The sequence below is a fragment of the Dendrobates tinctorius genome, unplaced genomic scaffold (assembly GCF_039654945.1).
Source record: "Dendrobates tinctorius isolate UK_male_01 unplaced genomic scaffold, ASM3965494v1 ptg000272l, whole genome shotgun sequence".
In the NCBI taxonomy this organism is placed as follows: Eukaryota; Metazoa; Chordata; class Amphibia; order Anura; family Dendrobatidae; genus Dendrobates; species Dendrobates tinctorius.
This window is the reverse complement of record NW_027361939.1, coordinates 11,519,793-11,536,868: the sequence shown is the minus strand read 5'-3', so window position 1 is coordinate 11,536,868 and position 17,076 is coordinate 11,519,793. Positions and strand designations below refer to the sequence as shown.

The window sequence follows — 17,076 nt, the reverse complement described above, 5'->3', positions numbered from 1 at the left end:
AACCATTTTTGGAACATTTTTGACAATGGTTTTCCATATCATGTTCTTTATTAAAAAACAAAATGAGTAATCTTTCAATTTTCACCCTGGCCACTGGAGCTATTTTGGACTCGTACATCCTGTCGTTCTCGAGCAGTTTCACCTTAATGTCAGAGGTAGGGTTACAAAGACTGACAACACCTCTGTACGCAGCTGTTAATACAGGATCTAGGAATCACAAAATGTGATGTCACAGATGACCCTTTTGCCCCTGAATTCAGAAGAATTTTGGCAAACCCTCATTAGATGCTTCAATGCAAACTATAGCGTCAACGTGTGTTCATTGCAGCAAATGTACGAGCGCATTTCCTGAAAAAATCCCAGGATGTTTGAGTCTAAAAAGACCCAGCGCACAAATTTCTCATTTTTAAGAAAGATTGCGATATGGTAGAATACATATTGTCAAACATTATTATAACCCCCCGCCCAAACCTGTTGTAAGCAATAGTTAATTTCCTGAAGAACAATCCCCTTTCAAATGTCTCTTTTTTTTGGAGAATTTATCCTTTCCATCCGTACCCGCATGGCTCCAGTGGTGCAATCGGTCAGCGCGCGGTACTTATAAAGCAGTAACTGTTGAGCAATGCCGAGGTTGTGAGTTCGACCCTCACCTGGAGCATTCTTTTCTTGTCTTTCTTTAGTATTTTTGACTACTGAAGTAGTTGAATCGGTTCATGATTTGGTGGCGATTGCTTCACTCTTATGAGGAAAAAATTTTTTTTTGATTTTTTACCTTTGCTATCCAGCCCCAGTGGCCTAATGGATAAGGCACTGGCCTCCTAAGCCAGGGATTGTGGGTTCGCATCCCATCTGGGGTGCTTGTGGATTTCCCTTTCCAACAGCATCTCATGGAATGTTGATGGTGCAGGTGAAAACTGTTCTACTGGACGATTGTCTTGTTTTCTCGTGACATAGTTCTTGCAAACCTCTGCCATTTAGAGCGATCCTTTCTATGTACTGAGAGAAGTGTTAACACGCAACAGTATCGACTTTGTGTGGCGGAAAAGCCTAGCATCTTAATTGTTTTCATCTTCACTAATGCCCCGAATACCACAGAGTATATTTTCTAAGATATGGATATGCTTTCAACCATACAATGTTTGCAAATCTCAAAATATAAAAGAATAAGTGAAAAAAGTGAACCATTTTTGGAACATTTTTGACAATGGTTTTCCATATCATGTTCTTTATTAAAAAACAAAATGAGTAATCTTTCAATTTTCACCCTGGCCACTGGAGCTATTTTGGACTCGTACATCCTGTCGTTCTCGAGCAGTTTCACCTTAATGTCAGAGGTAGGGTTACAAAGACTGACAACACCTCTGTACGCAGCTGTTAATACAGGATCTAGGAATCACAAAAGGTGATGTCACAGATGACCCTATTGCCCCTGAATTCAGAAGAATTTTGGCAAACCCTCATTAGATGCTTCAATGCAAACTATAGCGTCAACGTGTGTTCATTGCAGCAAATGTACGAGCGCATTTCCTGAAAAAATCCCAGGATGTTTGAGTCTAAAAAGACCCAGCGCACAAATTTCTCATTTTTAAGAAAGATTGCGATATGGTAGAATACATATTGTCAAACATTATTATAACCCCCCGCCCAAACCTGTTGTAAGCAATAGTTAATTTCCTGAAGAACAATCCCCTTTCAAATGTCTCTTTTTTTTGGAGAATTTATCCTTTCCATCCGTACCCGCATGGCTCCAGTGGCGCAATCGGTCAGCGCGCGGTACTTATAAAGCAGTAACTGTTGAGCAATGCCGAGGTTGTGAGTTCGACCCTCACCTGGAGCATTCTTTTCTTGTCTTTCTTTAGTATTTTTGACTACTGAAGTAGTTGAATCGGTTCATGATTTGGTGGCGATTGCTTCACTCTTATGAGGAAAAAATTTTTTTTTGATTTTTTACCTTTGCTATCCAGCCCCAGTGGCCTAATGTATAAGGCACTGGCCTCCTAAGCCAGGGATTGTGGGTTCGCATCCCATCTGGGGTGCTTGTGGATTTCCCTTTCCAACAGCATCTCATGGAATGTTGATGGTGCAGGTGAAAACTGTTCTACTGGACGATTGTCTTGTTTTCTCGTGACATAGTTCTTGCAAACCTCTGCCATTTAGAGCGATCCTTTCTATGTACTGAGAGAAGTGTTAACACGCAACAGTATCGACTTTGTGTGGCGGAAAAGCCTAGCATCTTAATTGTTTTCATCTTCACTAATGCCCCGAATACCACAGAGTATATTTTCTAAGATATGGATATGCTTTCAACCATACAATGTTTGCAAATCTCAAAATATAAAAGAATAAGTGAAAAAAGTGAACCATTTTTGGAACATTTTTGACAATGGTTTTCCATATCATGTTCTTTATTAAAAAACAAAATGAGTAATCTTTCAATTTTCACCCTGGCCACTGGAGCTATTTTGGACTCGTACATCCTGTCGTTCTCGAGCAGTTTCACCTTAATGTCAGAGGTAGGGTTACAAAGACTGACAACACCTCTGTACGCAGCTGTTAATACAGGATCTAGGAATCACAAAAGGTGATGTCACAGATGACCCTTTTGCCCCTGAATTCAGAAGAATTTTGGCAAACCCTCATTAGATGCTTCAATGCAAACTATAGCGTCAACGTGTGTTCATTGCAGCAAATGTACGAGCGCATTTCCTGAAAAAATCCCAGGATGTTTGAGTCTAAAAAGACCCAGCGCACCAATTTCTCATTTTTAAGAAAGATTGCGATATGGTAGAATACATATTGTCAAACATTATTATAACCCCCCGCCCAAACCTGTTGTAAGCAATAGTTAATTTCCTGAAGAACAATCCCCTTTCAAATGTCTCTTTTTTTTGGAGAATTTATCCTTTCCATCCGTACCCGCATGGCTCCAGTGGCGCAATCAGTCAGCGCGCGGTACTTATAAAGCAGTAACTGTTGAGCAATGCCGAGGTTGTGAGTTTGACCCTCACCTGGAGTATTCTTTTCTTGTCTTTCTTTAGTATTTTTGACTACTGAAGTAGTTGAATCGTTTCATGATTTGGTGGCGATTGCTTCACTCTTATGAGGAAAAAATTTTTTTTTGATTTTTTACCTTTGCTATCCAGCCCCAGTGGCCTAATGGATAAGGCACTGGCCTCCTAAGCCAGGGATTGTGGGGTCGAGTCCCATCTGGGGTGCTTGTGGATTTCCCTTTCCAACAGCATCTCATGGAATGTTGATGGTGCAGGTGAAAACTCTTCTACTGGACGATTGTCTTGTTTTCTCGTGACTTAGTTCTTGCAAACCTCTGCCATTTAGAGCGATCCTTTCTATGTACTGAGAGAAGTGTTAACATGCAACAGTATCGACTTTGTGTGGCGGAAAAGCCTAGCATCTTAATTGTTTTCATCTTCACTAATGCCCCGAATACCACAGAGTATATTTTCTAAGATATGGATATGCTTTCAACCACACAATGTTTGCAAATCTCAAAATATAAAAGAATAAGTGAAAAAAGTGAACCATTTTTGGAACATTTTTGACAATAATTTTTCCATATCATGTTCTTTATTAAAAAACAAAATGAGTAATCTTTCAATTTTCACCCTGGCCACTGGAGCTATTTTGGACTCGTACATCCTGTCGTTCTCGAGCAGTTTCACCTTAATGTCAGAGGTAGGGTTACAAAGACTGACAACACCTCTGTACGCAGCTGTTAATACAGGATCTACGAATCACAAAAGGTGATGTCACAGATGACCCTTTTGCCCCTGAATTCAGAAGAATTTTGGCAAACCCTCATTAGATGCTTCAATGCAAACTATAGCGTCAACGTGTGTTCATTGCAGCAAATGTACGAGCGCATTTCCTGAAAAAATCCCAGGATGTTTGAGTCTAAAAAGACCCAGCGCACAAATTTCTCATTTTTAAGAAAGATTGCGATATGGTAGAATACATATTGTCAAACATTATTACAACCCCCCGCCCAAACCTGTTGTAAGCAATAATTAATTTCCTGAAGAACAATCCCCTTTCAAATGTCTCTTTTTTTTGGAGAATTTATCCTTTCCATCCATACCCGCATGGCTCCAGTGGCGCAATTTGTCAGCGCGCGGTACTTATAAAGCAGTAACTGTTGAGCTATGCCGAGGTTGTGAGTTCGATCCTCACCTCGAGCTTTCTTTTCTTGTCTTTCTTTAGTATTTTTGACTACTGAAGTAGTTGAATCGGTTAATGATTTGTTGGCGATTGCTTCACTCTTATGAGGAAAAAAATTTTTTTTGATTTTTTACCTTTGCTATCCAGCCCCAGTGGCCTAATGGATAAGGCACTGGCCGCCTAAGCCAGGGATTGTGGGTTCGAGTCCCATCTGGGGTGCTTGTGGATTTCCCTTTCCAACAGCATCTCATGGAATGTTGATGGTGCAGGTGAAAACTGTTCTACTGGACGATTGTCATGTTTTCTCGTGACTTAGTTCTTGCAAACCTCTGCCATTTAGAGCGATCCTTTCTATGTACTGAGAGAAGTGTTAACACGCAACAGTATCGACTTTGTGTGGCGGAAAAGCCTAGCATCTTAATTGTTTTCATCTTCACTAATGCCCCGAATACCACAGAGTATATTTTCTAAGATATGGATATGCTTTAAACCACACAATGTTTGCAAATCTCAAAATATAAAAGAATAAGTGAAAAAAGTGAACCATTTTTGGAACATTTTTGACAATGGTTTTCCATATCATGTTCTTTATTAAAAAACAAAATGAGTCATCTTTCAATTTTCACCCTGGCCACTGGAGCTATTTTGGACTCGTACATCCTGTCGTTCTCGAGCAGTTTCACCTTAATGTCAGAGGTAGGGTTACAAAGACTGACAACACCTCTGTACGCAGCTGTTAATACAGGATCTAGGAATCACAAAAGGTGATGTCACAGATGACCCTTTTGCCCCTGAATTCAGAAGAATTTTGGCAAACCCTCATTAGATGCTTCAATGCAAACTATAGCGTCAACGTGTGTTCATTGCAGCAAATGTAGGAGCGCATTTCCTGAAAAAATCCCAGGATGTTTGAGTCTAAAAAGACCCAGCGCACAAATTTCTCATTTTTAAGAAAGATTGCGATATGGTAGAATACATATTGTCAAACATTATTATAACCCCCCGCCCAAACCTGTTGTAAGCAATAGTTAATTTCCTGAAGAACAATCCCATTTCAAATGTCTCTTTTTTTTTGGAATTTATCCTTTTCATCCGTACCCACATGGCTCCAGTGGCGCAATCGGTCAGCGCGTGGTACTTATAAAGCAGTAAATGTTGAGCAATGCCGAGGTTGTGAGTTTGACCCTCACCTGGAGCATTCTTTTCTTGTCTTTCTTTAGTATTTTTGACTACTGAAGTAGTTGAATCGGTTCATGATTTGGTGGCGATTGCTTCACTCTTATGAGGAAAAAATATTTTTTTGATTTTTTACCTTTGCTATCCAGCCCCAGTGGTCTAATGGATAAGGCACTGGCCTCCTAAGCCAGGGATTGTGGGGTCGAGTCCCATCTGGGGTGCTTGTGGATTTCCCTTTCCAACAGCATCTCATGGAATGTTGATGGTGCAGGTGAAAACTCTTCTACTGGACGATTGTCTTGTTTTCTCGTGACTTAGTTCTTGCAAACCTCTGCCATTTAGAGCGATCCTTTCTATGTACTGAGAGAAGTGTTAACACGCAACAGTATCGACTTTGTGTGGCGGAAAAGCCTAGCATCTTAATTGTTTTCATCTTCACTAATGCCCCGAATACCACAGAGTATATTTTCTAAGATATGGATATGCTTTCAACCACACAATGTTTGCAAATCTCAAAATATAAAAGAATAAGTGAAAAAAGTGAACCATTTTTGGAACATTTTTGACAATAATTTTTCCATATCATGTTCTTTATTAAAAAACAAAATGAGTAATCTTTCAATTTTCACCCTGGCCACTGGAGCTATTTTGGACTCGTACATCCTGTCGTTCTCGAGCAGTTTCACCTTAATGTCAGAGGTAGGGTTACAAAGACTGACAACACCTCTGTACGCAGCTGTTAATACAGGATCTACGAATCACAAAAGGTGATGTCACAGATGACCCTTTTGCCCCTGAATTCAGAAGAATTTTGGCAAACCCTCATTAGATGCTTCAATGCAAACTATAGCGTCAACGTGTGTTCATTGCAGCAAATGTACGAGCGCATTTCCTGAAAAAATCCCAGGATGTTTGAGTCTAAAAAGACCCAGCGCACAAATTTCTCATTTTTAAGAAAGATTGTGATATGGTAGAATACATATTGTCAAACATTATTATAACCCCCCGCCCAAACCTGTTGTAAGCAATAGTTAATTTCCTGAAGAACAATCCCCTTTCAAATGTCTCTTTTTTTTGGAGAATTTATCCTTTACATCCGTACCCGCATGGCTCCAGTGGCGCAATCGGTCAGCGCGCGGCACTTATAAAGCAGTAACTGTTGAGCAATGCCGAGGTTGTGAGTTAGACCCTCACCTGGAGCATTCTTTTCTTGTCTTTCTTTAGTATTTTTGACTACTGAAGTAGTTGAATCGGTTCATGATTTGGTGGCGATTGCTTCACTCTTATGAGGAAAAAAAAATTTTTTGATTTTTTACCTTTGCTAACCAGCCCCAGTGGCCTAATGGATAAGGCACTGGCCTCCTAAGAAAGGGATTTTGGGTTCGAGTCCCGTCTGGGGTGCTTGTGGATTTCCCGTTCCAACAGCATCTCATGGAATGTTTATGGTGCAGGTGAAAACTGTTCTACTGGACGATTGTCTTGTTTTCTCGTGACTTAGTTCTTGCAAACCTCTGCCATTTAGAGCGATCCTTTCTATGTACTGAGAGAAGTGTTAACACGCAACAGTATCGACTTTGTGTGGCGGAAAAGCCTAGCATCTTAATTGTTTTCATCTTCACTAATGCCCCGAATACCACAGAGTATATTTTCTAAGATATGGATATGCTTTCAACCACACAATGTTTGCAAATCTCAAAATATAAAAGAATAAGTGAAAAAAGTGAACCATTTTTGGAACATTTTTGACAATGGTTTTCCATATCATGTTCTTTATTAAAAGACAAAATGAGTAATCTTTCAATTTTCACCCTGGCCACTGGAGCTATTTTGGACTCGTACATCCTGTCGTTCTCGAGCAGTTTCACCTTAATGTCAGAGGTAGGGTTACAAAGACTGACAACACCTCTGTACGCAGCTGTTAATACAGGATCTAGGAATCACAAAAGGTGATGTCACAGATGACCCTTTTGCCCCTGAATTCAGTAGAATTTTGGCAAACCCTCATTAGATGCTTCAATGCAAACTATAGCGTCAACGTGTGTTCATTGCAGCAAATGTACGAGCGCATTTCCTGAAAAAATCCCAGGATGTTTGAGTATAAAAAGACCCAGCGCACAAATTTCTCATTTTTAAGAAAGATTGCGATATGGTAGAATACATATTGTCAAACATTATTATAACCCCCCGCCCAAACCTGTTGTAAGCAATAGTTAATTTCCTGAAGAACAATCCCCTTTCAAATGTCTCTTTTTTTTGGAGAATTTATCCTTTCCATACGTACCCGCATGGCTCCAGTGGTGCAATCGGTCAGCGCGTGGTACTTATAAAGCAGTAACTGTTGAGCAATGTCGAGGTTGTGAGTTCGACCCTCACCTGGAGCATTCTTTTCTTGTCTTTCTTTAGTATTTTTGACTACTGAAGTAGTTGAATGGGTTCATGATTTGGTGGCGATTGTTTCACTCTTATGAGGAAAAAATTTTTTTTTTATTTTTTACCTTTGCTATCCAGCCCCAGTGGCCTAATGGATAAGCCACTGGCCTCCTAAGCCAGGGATTGTGGGTTCGAGTCCCATCTGGGGTGCTTGTGGATTTCCCTTTCCAACAGCATCTCATGGAATGTTGATGGTGCAGGTGAAAACTGTTCTACTGGACGATTGTCTTGTTTTCTCATGACTAAGTTCTTGCAAACCTCTGCCTTTTAGAGCGATCCTTTCTATGTACTGAGAGAAGTGTTAACACGCAACAGTATCGACTTTGTGTGGCGGAAAAGCCTAGCTTCTTAATTGTTTTCATCTTCATTAATGCCCCGAATACCACAGAGTATATTTTCTAAGATATGGATATGCTTTCAACCACACAATGTTTGCAAATCTCAAAATATAAAAGAATAAGTGAAAAAAGTGAACCATTTTTGGAACATTTTTGACAATGGTTTTCCATATCATGTTCTTTATTAAAAAACAAAATGAGTAATCTTTCAATTTTCACCCTGGCCACTGGAGCTATTTTGGACTCGTACATCCTGTCGTTCTCGAGCAGTTTCACCTTAATGTCAGAGGTAGGGTTACAAAGACTGAAAACACCTCTGTACGCAGCTGTTAACACAGGATCTAGGAATCACAAAAGGTGATGTCACAGATGACCCTTTTGCCCCTGAATTCAGAAGAATTTTGGCAAACCCTCATTAGATGCTTCAATGCAAACTATAGCGTCAACGTGTGTTCATTGCAGCAAATGTACGAGCGCATTTCCTGAAAAAATCCCAGGATGTTTGAGTCTAAAAAGACCCAGCGCACAAATTTCTCATTTTTAAGAAAGATTGCGATATGGTAGAATACATATTGTCAAACATTATTATAACCCCCCGCCCAAACCTGTTGTAAGCAATAGTTAATTTCCTGAAGAACAATCCCCTTTCAAATGTCTCTTTTTTTTGGAGAATTTATCCTTTCCATCCATAACCGCATGGCTCCAGTGGCGCAATCGGTCAGCGTGCGGTACTTATAAAACAGTAACTGTTGAGCAATGCCGAGGTTGTGAGTTCGACCCTCACCTGGAGCATTCTTTTCTTGTCTTTCTTTAGTATTTTTGACTACTGAAGTAGTTGAATCGGTTCATGATTTGGTGGCGATTGCTTCACTCTTATGAGGAAAAAAAATTTTTTTGATTTTTTACCTTTGCTATCCAGCCCCAGTGGACTAATGGATAAGGCACTGGCCTCCTAAGCCAGGGATTGTGGGTTCGAGTCCCATCTGGGGTGCTTGTGGATTTCCCTTTCCAACAGCATCTCATGGAATGTTGATGGTGCAGCTGAAAACTGTTCTACTGGACGATTGTCTTGTTTTCTCGTGACTTAGTTCTTGCAAACCTCTGCCATTTAGAGCGATCCTTTCTATGTACTGAGAGAAGTGTTAACACGCAACAGTATCGACTTTGTGTGGCGGAAAAGCCTAGCATCTTAATTGTTTTCATCTTCATTAATGCCCCGAATACCACAGAGTATATTTTCTAAATTATGGATATGCTTTCAACCACACAATGTTTGCAAATCTCAAAATATAAAAGAATAAGTGAAAAAAGTGAACCATTTTTGGAACATTTTTGACAATGGTTTTCCATATCATGTTCTTTATTAAAAAACAAAATGAGTAATCTTTCAATTTTCACCCTGGCCACTGGAGCTATTTTGGACTCGTACATCCTGTCGTTCTCGAGCAGTTTCACCTTAATGTCAGAGGTAGGGTTACAAAGACTGAAAACACCTCTGTACGCAGCTGTTAACACAGGATCTAGGAATCACAAAAGGTGATGTCACAGATGACCCTTTTGCCCCTGAATTCAGAAGAATTTTGGCAAACCCTCATTAGATGCTTCAATGCAAACTATAGCATCAACGTGTGTTCATTGCAGCAAATGTACGAGCGCATTTCCTGAAAAAATCCCAGGATGTTTGAGTCTAAAAAGACCCAGCGCACAAATTTCTCATTTTTAAGAAAGATTGCGATATGGTAGAATACATATTGTCAAACATTATTATAACCCCCCGCCCAAACCTGTTGTAAGCAATAGTTAATTTCCTTAAGAACAATCCCCTTTCAAATGTCTCTTTTTTTTGGAGAATTTATCCTTTCCATCCATACCCGCATGGCTCCAGTGGCGCAATCAGTCAGCATGCGGTACTTATAAAACAGTAACTGTTGAGCAATGCCGAGGTTGTGAGTTCGACCCTCACCTGGAGCATTCTTTTCTTGTCTTTCTTTAGTATTTTTGACTACTGAAGTAGTTGAATCGGTTCATGATTTGGTGGCGATTGCTTCACTCTTATGAGGAAAAAAATTTTTTTTGATTTTTTACCTTTGCTATCCAGCCCCAGTGAACTAATGGATAAGGCACTGGCCTCCTAAGCCAGGGATTGTGGGTTCGAGTCCCATCTGGGGTGCTTGTGGATTTCCCTTTCCAACAGCATCTCATGGAATGTTGATGGTGCAGGTGAAAACTGTTCTACTGGACGATTGTCTTGTTTTCTCGTGACTTAGTTCTTGCAAACCTCTGCCATTTAGAGCGATCCTTTCTATGTACTGAGAGAAGTGTTAACACGCAACAGTATCGACTTTGTGTGGCGGAAAAGCCTAGCATCTTAATTGTTTTCATCTTCACTAATGCCCCGAATACCACAGAGTATATTTTCTAAGATATGGATATGCTTTCAACCACACAATGTTTGCAAATCTCAAAATATAAAAGAATAAGTGAAAAAAGTGAACCATTTTTGGAACATTTTTGACAATGGTTTTCCATATCATGTTCTTTATTAAAAAACAAAATGAGTAATCTTTCAATTTTCACCCTGGCCACTGGAGCTATTTTGGACTCGTACATCCTGTCGTTCTCGAGCAGTTTCACCTTAATGTCAGAGGTAGGGTTACAAAGACTGACAACACCTCTGTACGCAGCTGTTAACACAGGATCTAGGAATCACAAAAGGTGATGTCACAGATGACCCTTTTGCCCCTGAATTCAGAAGAATTTTGGCAAACCCTCATTAGATGCTTCAATGCAAACTATAGCGCCAACGTGTGTTCATTGCAGCAAATGTACGAGCGCATTTCCTGAAAAAATCCCAGGATGTTTGAGTCTAAAAAGACCCAGCGCACAAATTTCTCATTTTTAAGAAAGATTGCGATATGGTAGAATACATATTGTCAAACATTATTATAACCCCCCGCCCAAACCTGTTGTAAGCAATAGTTAATTTCCTGAAGAACAATCCCCTTTCAAATGTCTCTTTTTTTTTGCAGAATTTATCCTTTCCATCCGTACACGCATGGCTCCAGTGGCGCAATCGGTCAGCGTGCGGTACTTATAAAACAGTAACTGTTGAGCAATGCCGAGGTTGTGAGTTCGACCCTCACCTGGAGCATTCTTTTCTTGTCTTTCTTTAGTATTTTTGACTACTGAAGTAGTTGAATCGGTTCATGATTTGGTGGCGATTGCTTCACTCTTATGAGGAAAAAAATTTTTTTTGATTTTTTACCTTTGCTATCCAGCCCAAGTGAACTAATGGATAAGGCACTGGCCTCCTAAGCCAGGGATTGTGGGTTCGAGTCCCATCTGGGGTGCTTGTGGATTTCCCTTTCCAACAGCATCTCATGGAATGTTGATGGTGCAGGTGAAAACTGTTCTACTGGACGATTGTCTTGTTTTCTCGTGACTTAGTTCTTGCAAACCTCTGCCATTTAGAGCGATCCTTTCTATGTACTGAGAGAAGTGTTAACACGCAACAGTATCGACTTTGTGTGGCGGAAAAGCCTTGCATCTTAATTGTTTTCATCTTCACTAATGCCCCGAATACCACAGAGTATATTTTCTAAGATATGGATATGCTTTCAACCACACAATGTTTGCAAATCTCAAAATATAAAAGAATAAGTGAAAAAAGTGAACCATTTTTGGAACATTTTTGACAATGGTTTTCCATATCATGTTCTTTATTAAAAAACAAAATGAGTAATCTTTCAATTTTCACCCTGGCCACTGGAGCTATTTTGGACTCGTACATCCTGTCGTTCTCGAGCAGTTTCACCTTAATGTCAGAGGTAGGGTTACAAAGACTGACAACACCTCTGTACGCAGCTGTTAACACAGGATCTAGGAATCACAAAAGGTGATGTCACAGATGACCCTTTTGCCCCTGAATTCAGAAGAATTTTGGCAAACCCTCATTAGATGCTTCAATGCAAACTATAGCGCCAACGTGTGTTCATTGCAGCAAATGTACGAGCGCATTTCCTGAAAAAATCCCAGGATGTTTGAGTCTAAAAAGACCCAGCGCACAAATTTCTCATTTTTAAGAAAGATTGCGATATGGTAGAATACATATTGTCAAACATTATTATAACCCCCCGCCCAAACCTGTTGTAAGCAATAGTTAATTTCCTGAAGAACAATCCCCTTTCAAATGTCTCTTTTTTTTGCAGAATTTATCCTTTCCATCCGTACACGCATGGCTCCAGTGGCGCAATCGGTCAGCGCGCCGTACTTATAAAGCAGTAACTGTTGAGCAATGTCGAGGTTGTGAGTTCGACCCTCACCTGGAGCATTCTTTTCTTGTCTTTCTTTAGTATTTTTGACTACTGAAGTAGTTGAATCGGTTCATGATTTGGTGGCGATTGCTTTACTCTTATGAGGAAAAAATTTTTTTTTTATTTTTTTCCTTTGCTATCCAGCCCCAGTGGCCTAATGGATAAGGCACTGGCCTCCTAAGCCAGGGATTGTGGGTTCGAGTCCCATCTGGGGTGCTTGTGGATTTCCCTTTCCAACAGCATCTCATGGAATGTTGATGGTGCAGGTGAAAACTGTTCTACTGGACGATTGTCTTGTTTTCTCGTGACTTAGTTCTTGCAAACCTCTGCCATTTAGAGCGATCCTTTCTATGTACTGAGAGAAGTGTTAACACGCAAAAGTATCGACTTTGTGTGGCGGAAAAGCCTAGCATCTTAATTGTTTTCATCTTCACTAATGCCCCGAATACCACAGAGTATATTTTCTAAGATATGGATATGCTTTCAACCACACAATGTTTTCAAATCTCAAAATATAAAAGAATAAGTGAAAAAAGTGAACCATTTTTGGAACATTTTTGACAATGGTTTTCCATATCATGTTCTTTATTAAAAAACAAAATGAGTAATCTTTCAATTTTCACCCTGGCCACTGGAGCTATTTTGGACTCGTACATCCTGTCGTTCTCGAGCTGTTTCACCTTAATGTCAGAGGTAGGGTTACAAAGACTGAAAACACCTCTGTACGCAGCTGTTAACACAGGATCTAGGAATCACAAAAGGTGATGTCACAGATGACCCTTTTGCCCCTGAATTCAGAAGAATTTTGGCAAACCCTCATTAGATGCTTCAATGCAAACTATAGCGTCAACGTGTGTTCATTGCAGCAAATGTACGAGCGCATTTCCTGAAAAAATCCCAGGATGTTTGAGTCTAAAAAGACCCAGCGCACAAATTTCTCATTTTTAAGAAAGATTGCGATATGGTAGAATACATATTGTCAAACATTATTATAACCCCCCGCCCAAACCTGTTGTAAGCAATAGTTAATTTCCTGAAGAACAATCCCCTTTCAAATGTCTCTTTTTTTTGGAGAATTTATCCTTTCCATCCATACCCGCATGGCTCCAGTGGAGCAATCGGTCAGCGTGCGGTACTTATAAAACAGTAACTGTTGAGCAATGCCGAGGTTGTGAGTTCGACCCTCACCTGGAGCATTCTTTTCTTGTCTTTCTTTAGTATTTTTGACTACTGAAGTAGTTGAATTGGTTCATGATTTGGTGACGATTGCTTCACTCTTATGAGGAAAAAAATTTTTTTTGATTTTTTACCTTTGCTATCCAGCCCCAGTGGACTAATGGATAAGGCACTGGCCTCCTAAGCCAGAGAATGTGGGTTCGAGTCCCATCTGGGGTGCTTGTGGATTTCCCTTTCCAACAGCATCTCATGGAATGTTGATGGTGCAGGTGAAAACTGTTCTACTGGACGATTGTCCTGTTTTCTCGTGACTTAGTTCTTGCAAACCTCTGCCATTTAGAGCGATCCTTTCTATGTACTGAGAGAAGTGTTAACACGCAACAGTATCGACTTTGTGTGGCGGAAAAGCCTTGCATCTTAATTGTTTTCATCTTCACTAATGCCCCGAATACCACAGAGTATATTTTCTAAGATATGGATATGCTTTCAACCACACAATGTTTGCAAATCTCAAAATATAAAAGAATAAGTGAAAAAAGTGAACCATTTTTGGAACATTTTTGACAATGGTTTTCCATATCATGTTCTTTATTAAAAAACAAAATGAGTAATCTTTCAATTTTCACCCTGGCCACTGGAGCTATTTTGGACTCGTACATCCTGTCGTTATTGAGCAGTTTCACCTTAATGTCAGAGGTAGGGTTACAAAGACTGACAACACCTCTGTACGCAGCTGTTAACACAGGATCTAGGAATCACAAAAGGTGATGTCACAGATGACCCTTTTGCCCCTGAATTCAGAAGAATTTTGGCAAACCCTCATTAGATGCTTCAATGCAAACTATAGCGCCAATGTGTGTTCATTGCAGCAAATGTACGAGCGCATTTCCTGAAAAAATCCCAGGATGTTTGAGTCTAAAAAGACCCAGCGCACAAATTTCTCATTTTTAAGAAAGATTGCGATATGGTAGAATACATATTGTCAAACATTATTATAACCCCCCGCCCAAACCTGTTGTAAGCAATAGTTAATTTCCTGAAGAACAATCCCCTTTCAAATGTCTCTTTTTTTTGCAGAATTTATCCTTTCCATCCGTACACGCATGGCTCCAGTGGCGCAATCGGTCAGCGCGCCGTACTTATAAAGCAGTAACTGTTGAGCAATGTCGAGGTTGTGAGTTCGACCCTCACCTGGAGCATTCTTTTCTTGTCTTTCTTTAGTATTTTTGACTACTGAAGTAGTTGAATCGGTTCATGATTTGGTGGCGATTGCTTCACTCTTATGAGGAAAAATTTTTTTTTTTATTTTTTTCCTTTGCTATCCAGCCCCAGTGGCCTAATGGATAAGGCACTGGCCTCCTAAGCCAGGGATTGTGGGTTCGAGTCCCATCTGGGGTGCTTGTGGATTTCCCTTTCCAACAGCATCTCATGGAATGTTGATGGTGCAGGTGAAAACTGTTCTACTGGACGATTGTCTTGTTTTCTCGTGACTTAGTTCTTGCAAACCTCTGCCATTTAGAGCGATCCTTTCTATGTACTGAGAGAAGTGTTAACACGCAACAGTATCGACTTTGTGTGGCGGAAAAGCCTAGCATCTTAATTGTTTTCATCTTCACTAATGCCCCGAATACCACAGAGTATATTTTCTAAGATATGGATATGCTTTCAACCACACAATGTTTTCAAATCTCAAAATATAAAAGAATAAGTGAAAAAAGTGAACCATTTTTGGAACATTTTTGACAATGGTTTTCCATATCATGTTCTTTATTAAAAAACAAAATGAGTAATCTTTCAATTTTCACCCTGGCCACTGGAGCTATTTTGGACTCGTACATCCTGTCGTTCTCGAGCAGTTTCACCTTAATGTCAGAGGTAGGGTTACAAAGACTGACAACACCTCTGTACGCAGCTGTTAATACAGGATCTAGGAATCACAAAAGGTGATGTCACAGATGACCCTTTTGCCCCTGAATTCAGAAGAATTTTGGCAAACCCTCATTGGATGCTTCAATGCAAACTATAGCGTCAACGTGTGTTCATTGCAGCAAATGTACGAGCGCATTTCCTGAAAAAATCCCAGGATGTTTGAGTCTAAAAAGACCCAGCGCACAAATTTCTCATTTTTAAGAAAGATTGCGATATGGTAGAATACATATTGTCAAACATTATTATAACCCCCTGCCCAAACCTGTTGTAAGCAATAGTTAATTTCCTGAAGAACAATCCCCTTTCAAATGTCTCTTTTTTTTGGAGAATTTATCCTTTCCATCCGTACCCGCATGGCTCCAGTGGCGCAATTGGTCAGCGCGCGGTACTTATAAAGCAGTAACTGTTGAGCAATGCCGAGGTTGTGAGTTAGACCCTCACCTGGAGCATTCTTTTCTTGTCTTTCTTTAGAATTTTTGACTACTGAAGTAGTTGAATCGGTTCATGATTTGGTGGCGATTGCTTCACTCTTATGAGGAAAAAAAATTTTTTTGATTTTTTACCTTTGCTAACCAGCCCCAGTGGCCTAATGGATAAGGCGCTGGCCTCCTAAGCCAGGGATTTTGGGTTCGAGTCCCATCTGGGGTGCTTGTGGATTTCCCTTTCCAACAGCATCTCATGGAATGTTGATGGTGCAGGTGAAAACTTTTCTACTGGACGATTGTCTTCTTTTCTCGTGACTTAGTTCTTGCAAACCTCTGCCATTTAGAGCGATCCTTTCTATGTACTGAGAGAAGTGTTAAATCGCAACAGTATCGACTTTGTGTGGCGGAAAAGCCTTGCATCTTAATTGTTTTCATCTTCACTAATGCCCCGAATACCACAGAGTATATTTTCTAAGATATGGATATGCTTTCAACCACACAATGTTTGCAAATCTCAAAATATAAAAGAATAAGTGAAAAAAGTGAACCATATTTGGAACATTTTTGACAATGGTTTTCCATATCATGTTCTTTATTAAAAAACAAAATGAGTAATCTTTCAATTTTCACCCTGGCCACTGGAGCTATTTTGGACTCGAACATCCTGTCGTTCTCGAGCAGTTTCACCTTAATGTCAGAGGTAGGGTTACAAAGACTGACAACACCTCTGTACGCAGCTGTTAATACAGGATCTAGGAATCACAAAAGGTGATGTCACAGATGACCCTTTTGCCCCTGAATTCAGAAGAATTTTGGCAAACCCTCATTAGATGCTTCAATGCAAACTATAGCGTCAACGTGTGTTCATTGCAGCAAATGTACGAGCGCATTTCCTGAAAAAATCCCAGGATGTTTGAGTCTAAAAAGACCCAGCGCACAAATTTCTCATTTTTAAGAAAGATTGCGATATGGTAGAATACATATTGTCAAACATTATTATAACCCCCCGCCCAAACCTGTTGTAAGCAATAGTTAATTTCCTGAAGAACAATCCCCTTTCAAATGTCTCTTTTTTTTGGAGAATTTATCCTTTCCATCCGTACCCGCATGGCT

General features: G+C 40.0%; 20 non-coding genes across 20 annotated transcripts; all 20 read left to right on the top strand.

The window, feature by feature from the left end:
* Positions 1-565: 565 nt before the first annotated feature.
* Positions 566-658, top strand: TRNAI-UAU (transfer RNA isoleucine (anticodon UAU)). The gene is given in 2 exon segments: positions 566-603; positions 623-658. It is a non-coding gene; the product is annotated as a tRNA-Ile (tRNA).
* A 126-nt stretch (positions 659-784) lies between these two features.
* TRNAR-CCU (transfer RNA arginine (anticodon CCU)) lies at positions 785-857 on the top strand. The gene has a single exon. It is a non-coding gene; the product is annotated as a tRNA-Arg (tRNA).
* An 887-nt stretch (positions 858-1,744) lies between these two features.
* TRNAI-UAU (transfer RNA isoleucine (anticodon UAU)) lies at positions 1,745-1,837 on the top strand. The gene is given in 2 exon segments: positions 1,745-1,782; positions 1,802-1,837. It is a non-coding gene; the product is annotated as a tRNA-Ile (tRNA).
* Positions 1,838-3,142: 1,305 nt separating this feature from the next.
* On the top strand, positions 3,143-3,215 carry TRNAR-CCU (transfer RNA arginine (anticodon CCU)). Its single transcript has one exon. It is a non-coding gene; the product is annotated as a tRNA-Arg (tRNA).
* Positions 3,216-4,322: 1,107 nt separating this feature from the next.
* On the top strand, positions 4,323-4,395 carry TRNAR-CCU (transfer RNA arginine (anticodon CCU)). Its single transcript has one exon. It is a non-coding gene; the product is annotated as a tRNA-Arg (tRNA).
* An 886-nt stretch (positions 4,396-5,281) lies between these two features.
* TRNAI-UAU (transfer RNA isoleucine (anticodon UAU)) lies at positions 5,282-5,374 on the top strand. Its single transcript is given in 2 exon segments — positions 5,282-5,319; positions 5,339-5,374. It is a non-coding gene; the product is annotated as a tRNA-Ile (tRNA).
* Positions 5,375-6,461: 1,087 nt separating this feature from the next.
* TRNAI-UAU (transfer RNA isoleucine (anticodon UAU)) lies at positions 6,462-6,554 on the top strand. The gene is given in 2 exon segments: positions 6,462-6,499; positions 6,519-6,554. It is a non-coding gene; the product is annotated as a tRNA-Ile (tRNA).
* Positions 6,555-7,640: 1,086 nt separating this feature from the next.
* On the top strand, positions 7,641-7,733 carry TRNAI-UAU (transfer RNA isoleucine (anticodon UAU)). The gene is given in 2 exon segments: positions 7,641-7,678; positions 7,698-7,733. It is a non-coding gene; the product is annotated as a tRNA-Ile (tRNA).
* A 126-nt stretch (positions 7,734-7,859) lies between these two features.
* Positions 7,860-7,932, top strand: TRNAR-CCU (transfer RNA arginine (anticodon CCU)). Its single transcript has one exon. It is a non-coding gene; the product is annotated as a tRNA-Arg (tRNA).
* Positions 7,933-8,819: 887 nt separating this feature from the next.
* On the top strand, positions 8,820-8,912 carry TRNAI-UAU (transfer RNA isoleucine (anticodon UAU)). Its single transcript is given in 2 exon segments — positions 8,820-8,857; positions 8,877-8,912. It is a non-coding gene; the product is annotated as a tRNA-Ile (tRNA).
* A 126-nt stretch (positions 8,913-9,038) lies between these two features.
* TRNAR-CCU (transfer RNA arginine (anticodon CCU)) lies at positions 9,039-9,111 on the top strand. Its single transcript has one exon. It is a non-coding gene; the product is annotated as a tRNA-Arg (tRNA).
* Positions 9,112-11,178: 2,067 nt separating this feature from the next.
* Positions 11,179-11,271, top strand: TRNAI-UAU (transfer RNA isoleucine (anticodon UAU)). Its single transcript is given in 2 exon segments — positions 11,179-11,216; positions 11,236-11,271. It is a non-coding gene; the product is annotated as a tRNA-Ile (tRNA).
* A 1,086-nt stretch (positions 11,272-12,357) lies between these two features.
* TRNAI-UAU (transfer RNA isoleucine (anticodon UAU)) lies at positions 12,358-12,450 on the top strand. Its single transcript is given in 2 exon segments — positions 12,358-12,395; positions 12,415-12,450. It is a non-coding gene; the product is annotated as a tRNA-Ile (tRNA).
* A 126-nt stretch (positions 12,451-12,576) lies between these two features.
* On the top strand, positions 12,577-12,649 carry TRNAR-CCU (transfer RNA arginine (anticodon CCU)). Its single transcript has one exon. It is a non-coding gene; the product is annotated as a tRNA-Arg (tRNA).
* Positions 12,650-13,536: 887 nt separating this feature from the next.
* TRNAI-UAU (transfer RNA isoleucine (anticodon UAU)) lies at positions 13,537-13,629 on the top strand. Its single transcript is given in 2 exon segments — positions 13,537-13,574; positions 13,594-13,629. It is a non-coding gene; the product is annotated as a tRNA-Ile (tRNA).
* A 126-nt stretch (positions 13,630-13,755) lies between these two features.
* Positions 13,756-13,828, top strand: TRNAR-CCU (transfer RNA arginine (anticodon CCU)). Its single transcript has one exon. It is a non-coding gene; the product is annotated as a tRNA-Arg (tRNA).
* Positions 13,829-14,715: 887 nt separating this feature from the next.
* TRNAI-UAU (transfer RNA isoleucine (anticodon UAU)) lies at positions 14,716-14,808 on the top strand. The gene is given in 2 exon segments: positions 14,716-14,753; positions 14,773-14,808. It is a non-coding gene; the product is annotated as a tRNA-Ile (tRNA).
* A 126-nt stretch (positions 14,809-14,934) lies between these two features.
* Positions 14,935-15,007, top strand: TRNAR-CCU (transfer RNA arginine (anticodon CCU)). Its single transcript has one exon. It is a non-coding gene; the product is annotated as a tRNA-Arg (tRNA).
* An 887-nt stretch (positions 15,008-15,894) lies between these two features.
* On the top strand, positions 15,895-15,987 carry TRNAI-UAU (transfer RNA isoleucine (anticodon UAU)). Its single transcript is given in 2 exon segments — positions 15,895-15,932; positions 15,952-15,987. It is a non-coding gene; the product is annotated as a tRNA-Ile (tRNA).
* A 126-nt stretch (positions 15,988-16,113) lies between these two features.
* TRNAR-CCU (transfer RNA arginine (anticodon CCU)) lies at positions 16,114-16,186 on the top strand. The gene has a single exon. It is a non-coding gene; the product is annotated as a tRNA-Arg (tRNA).
* Positions 16,187-17,076: the final 890 nt, after the last annotated feature.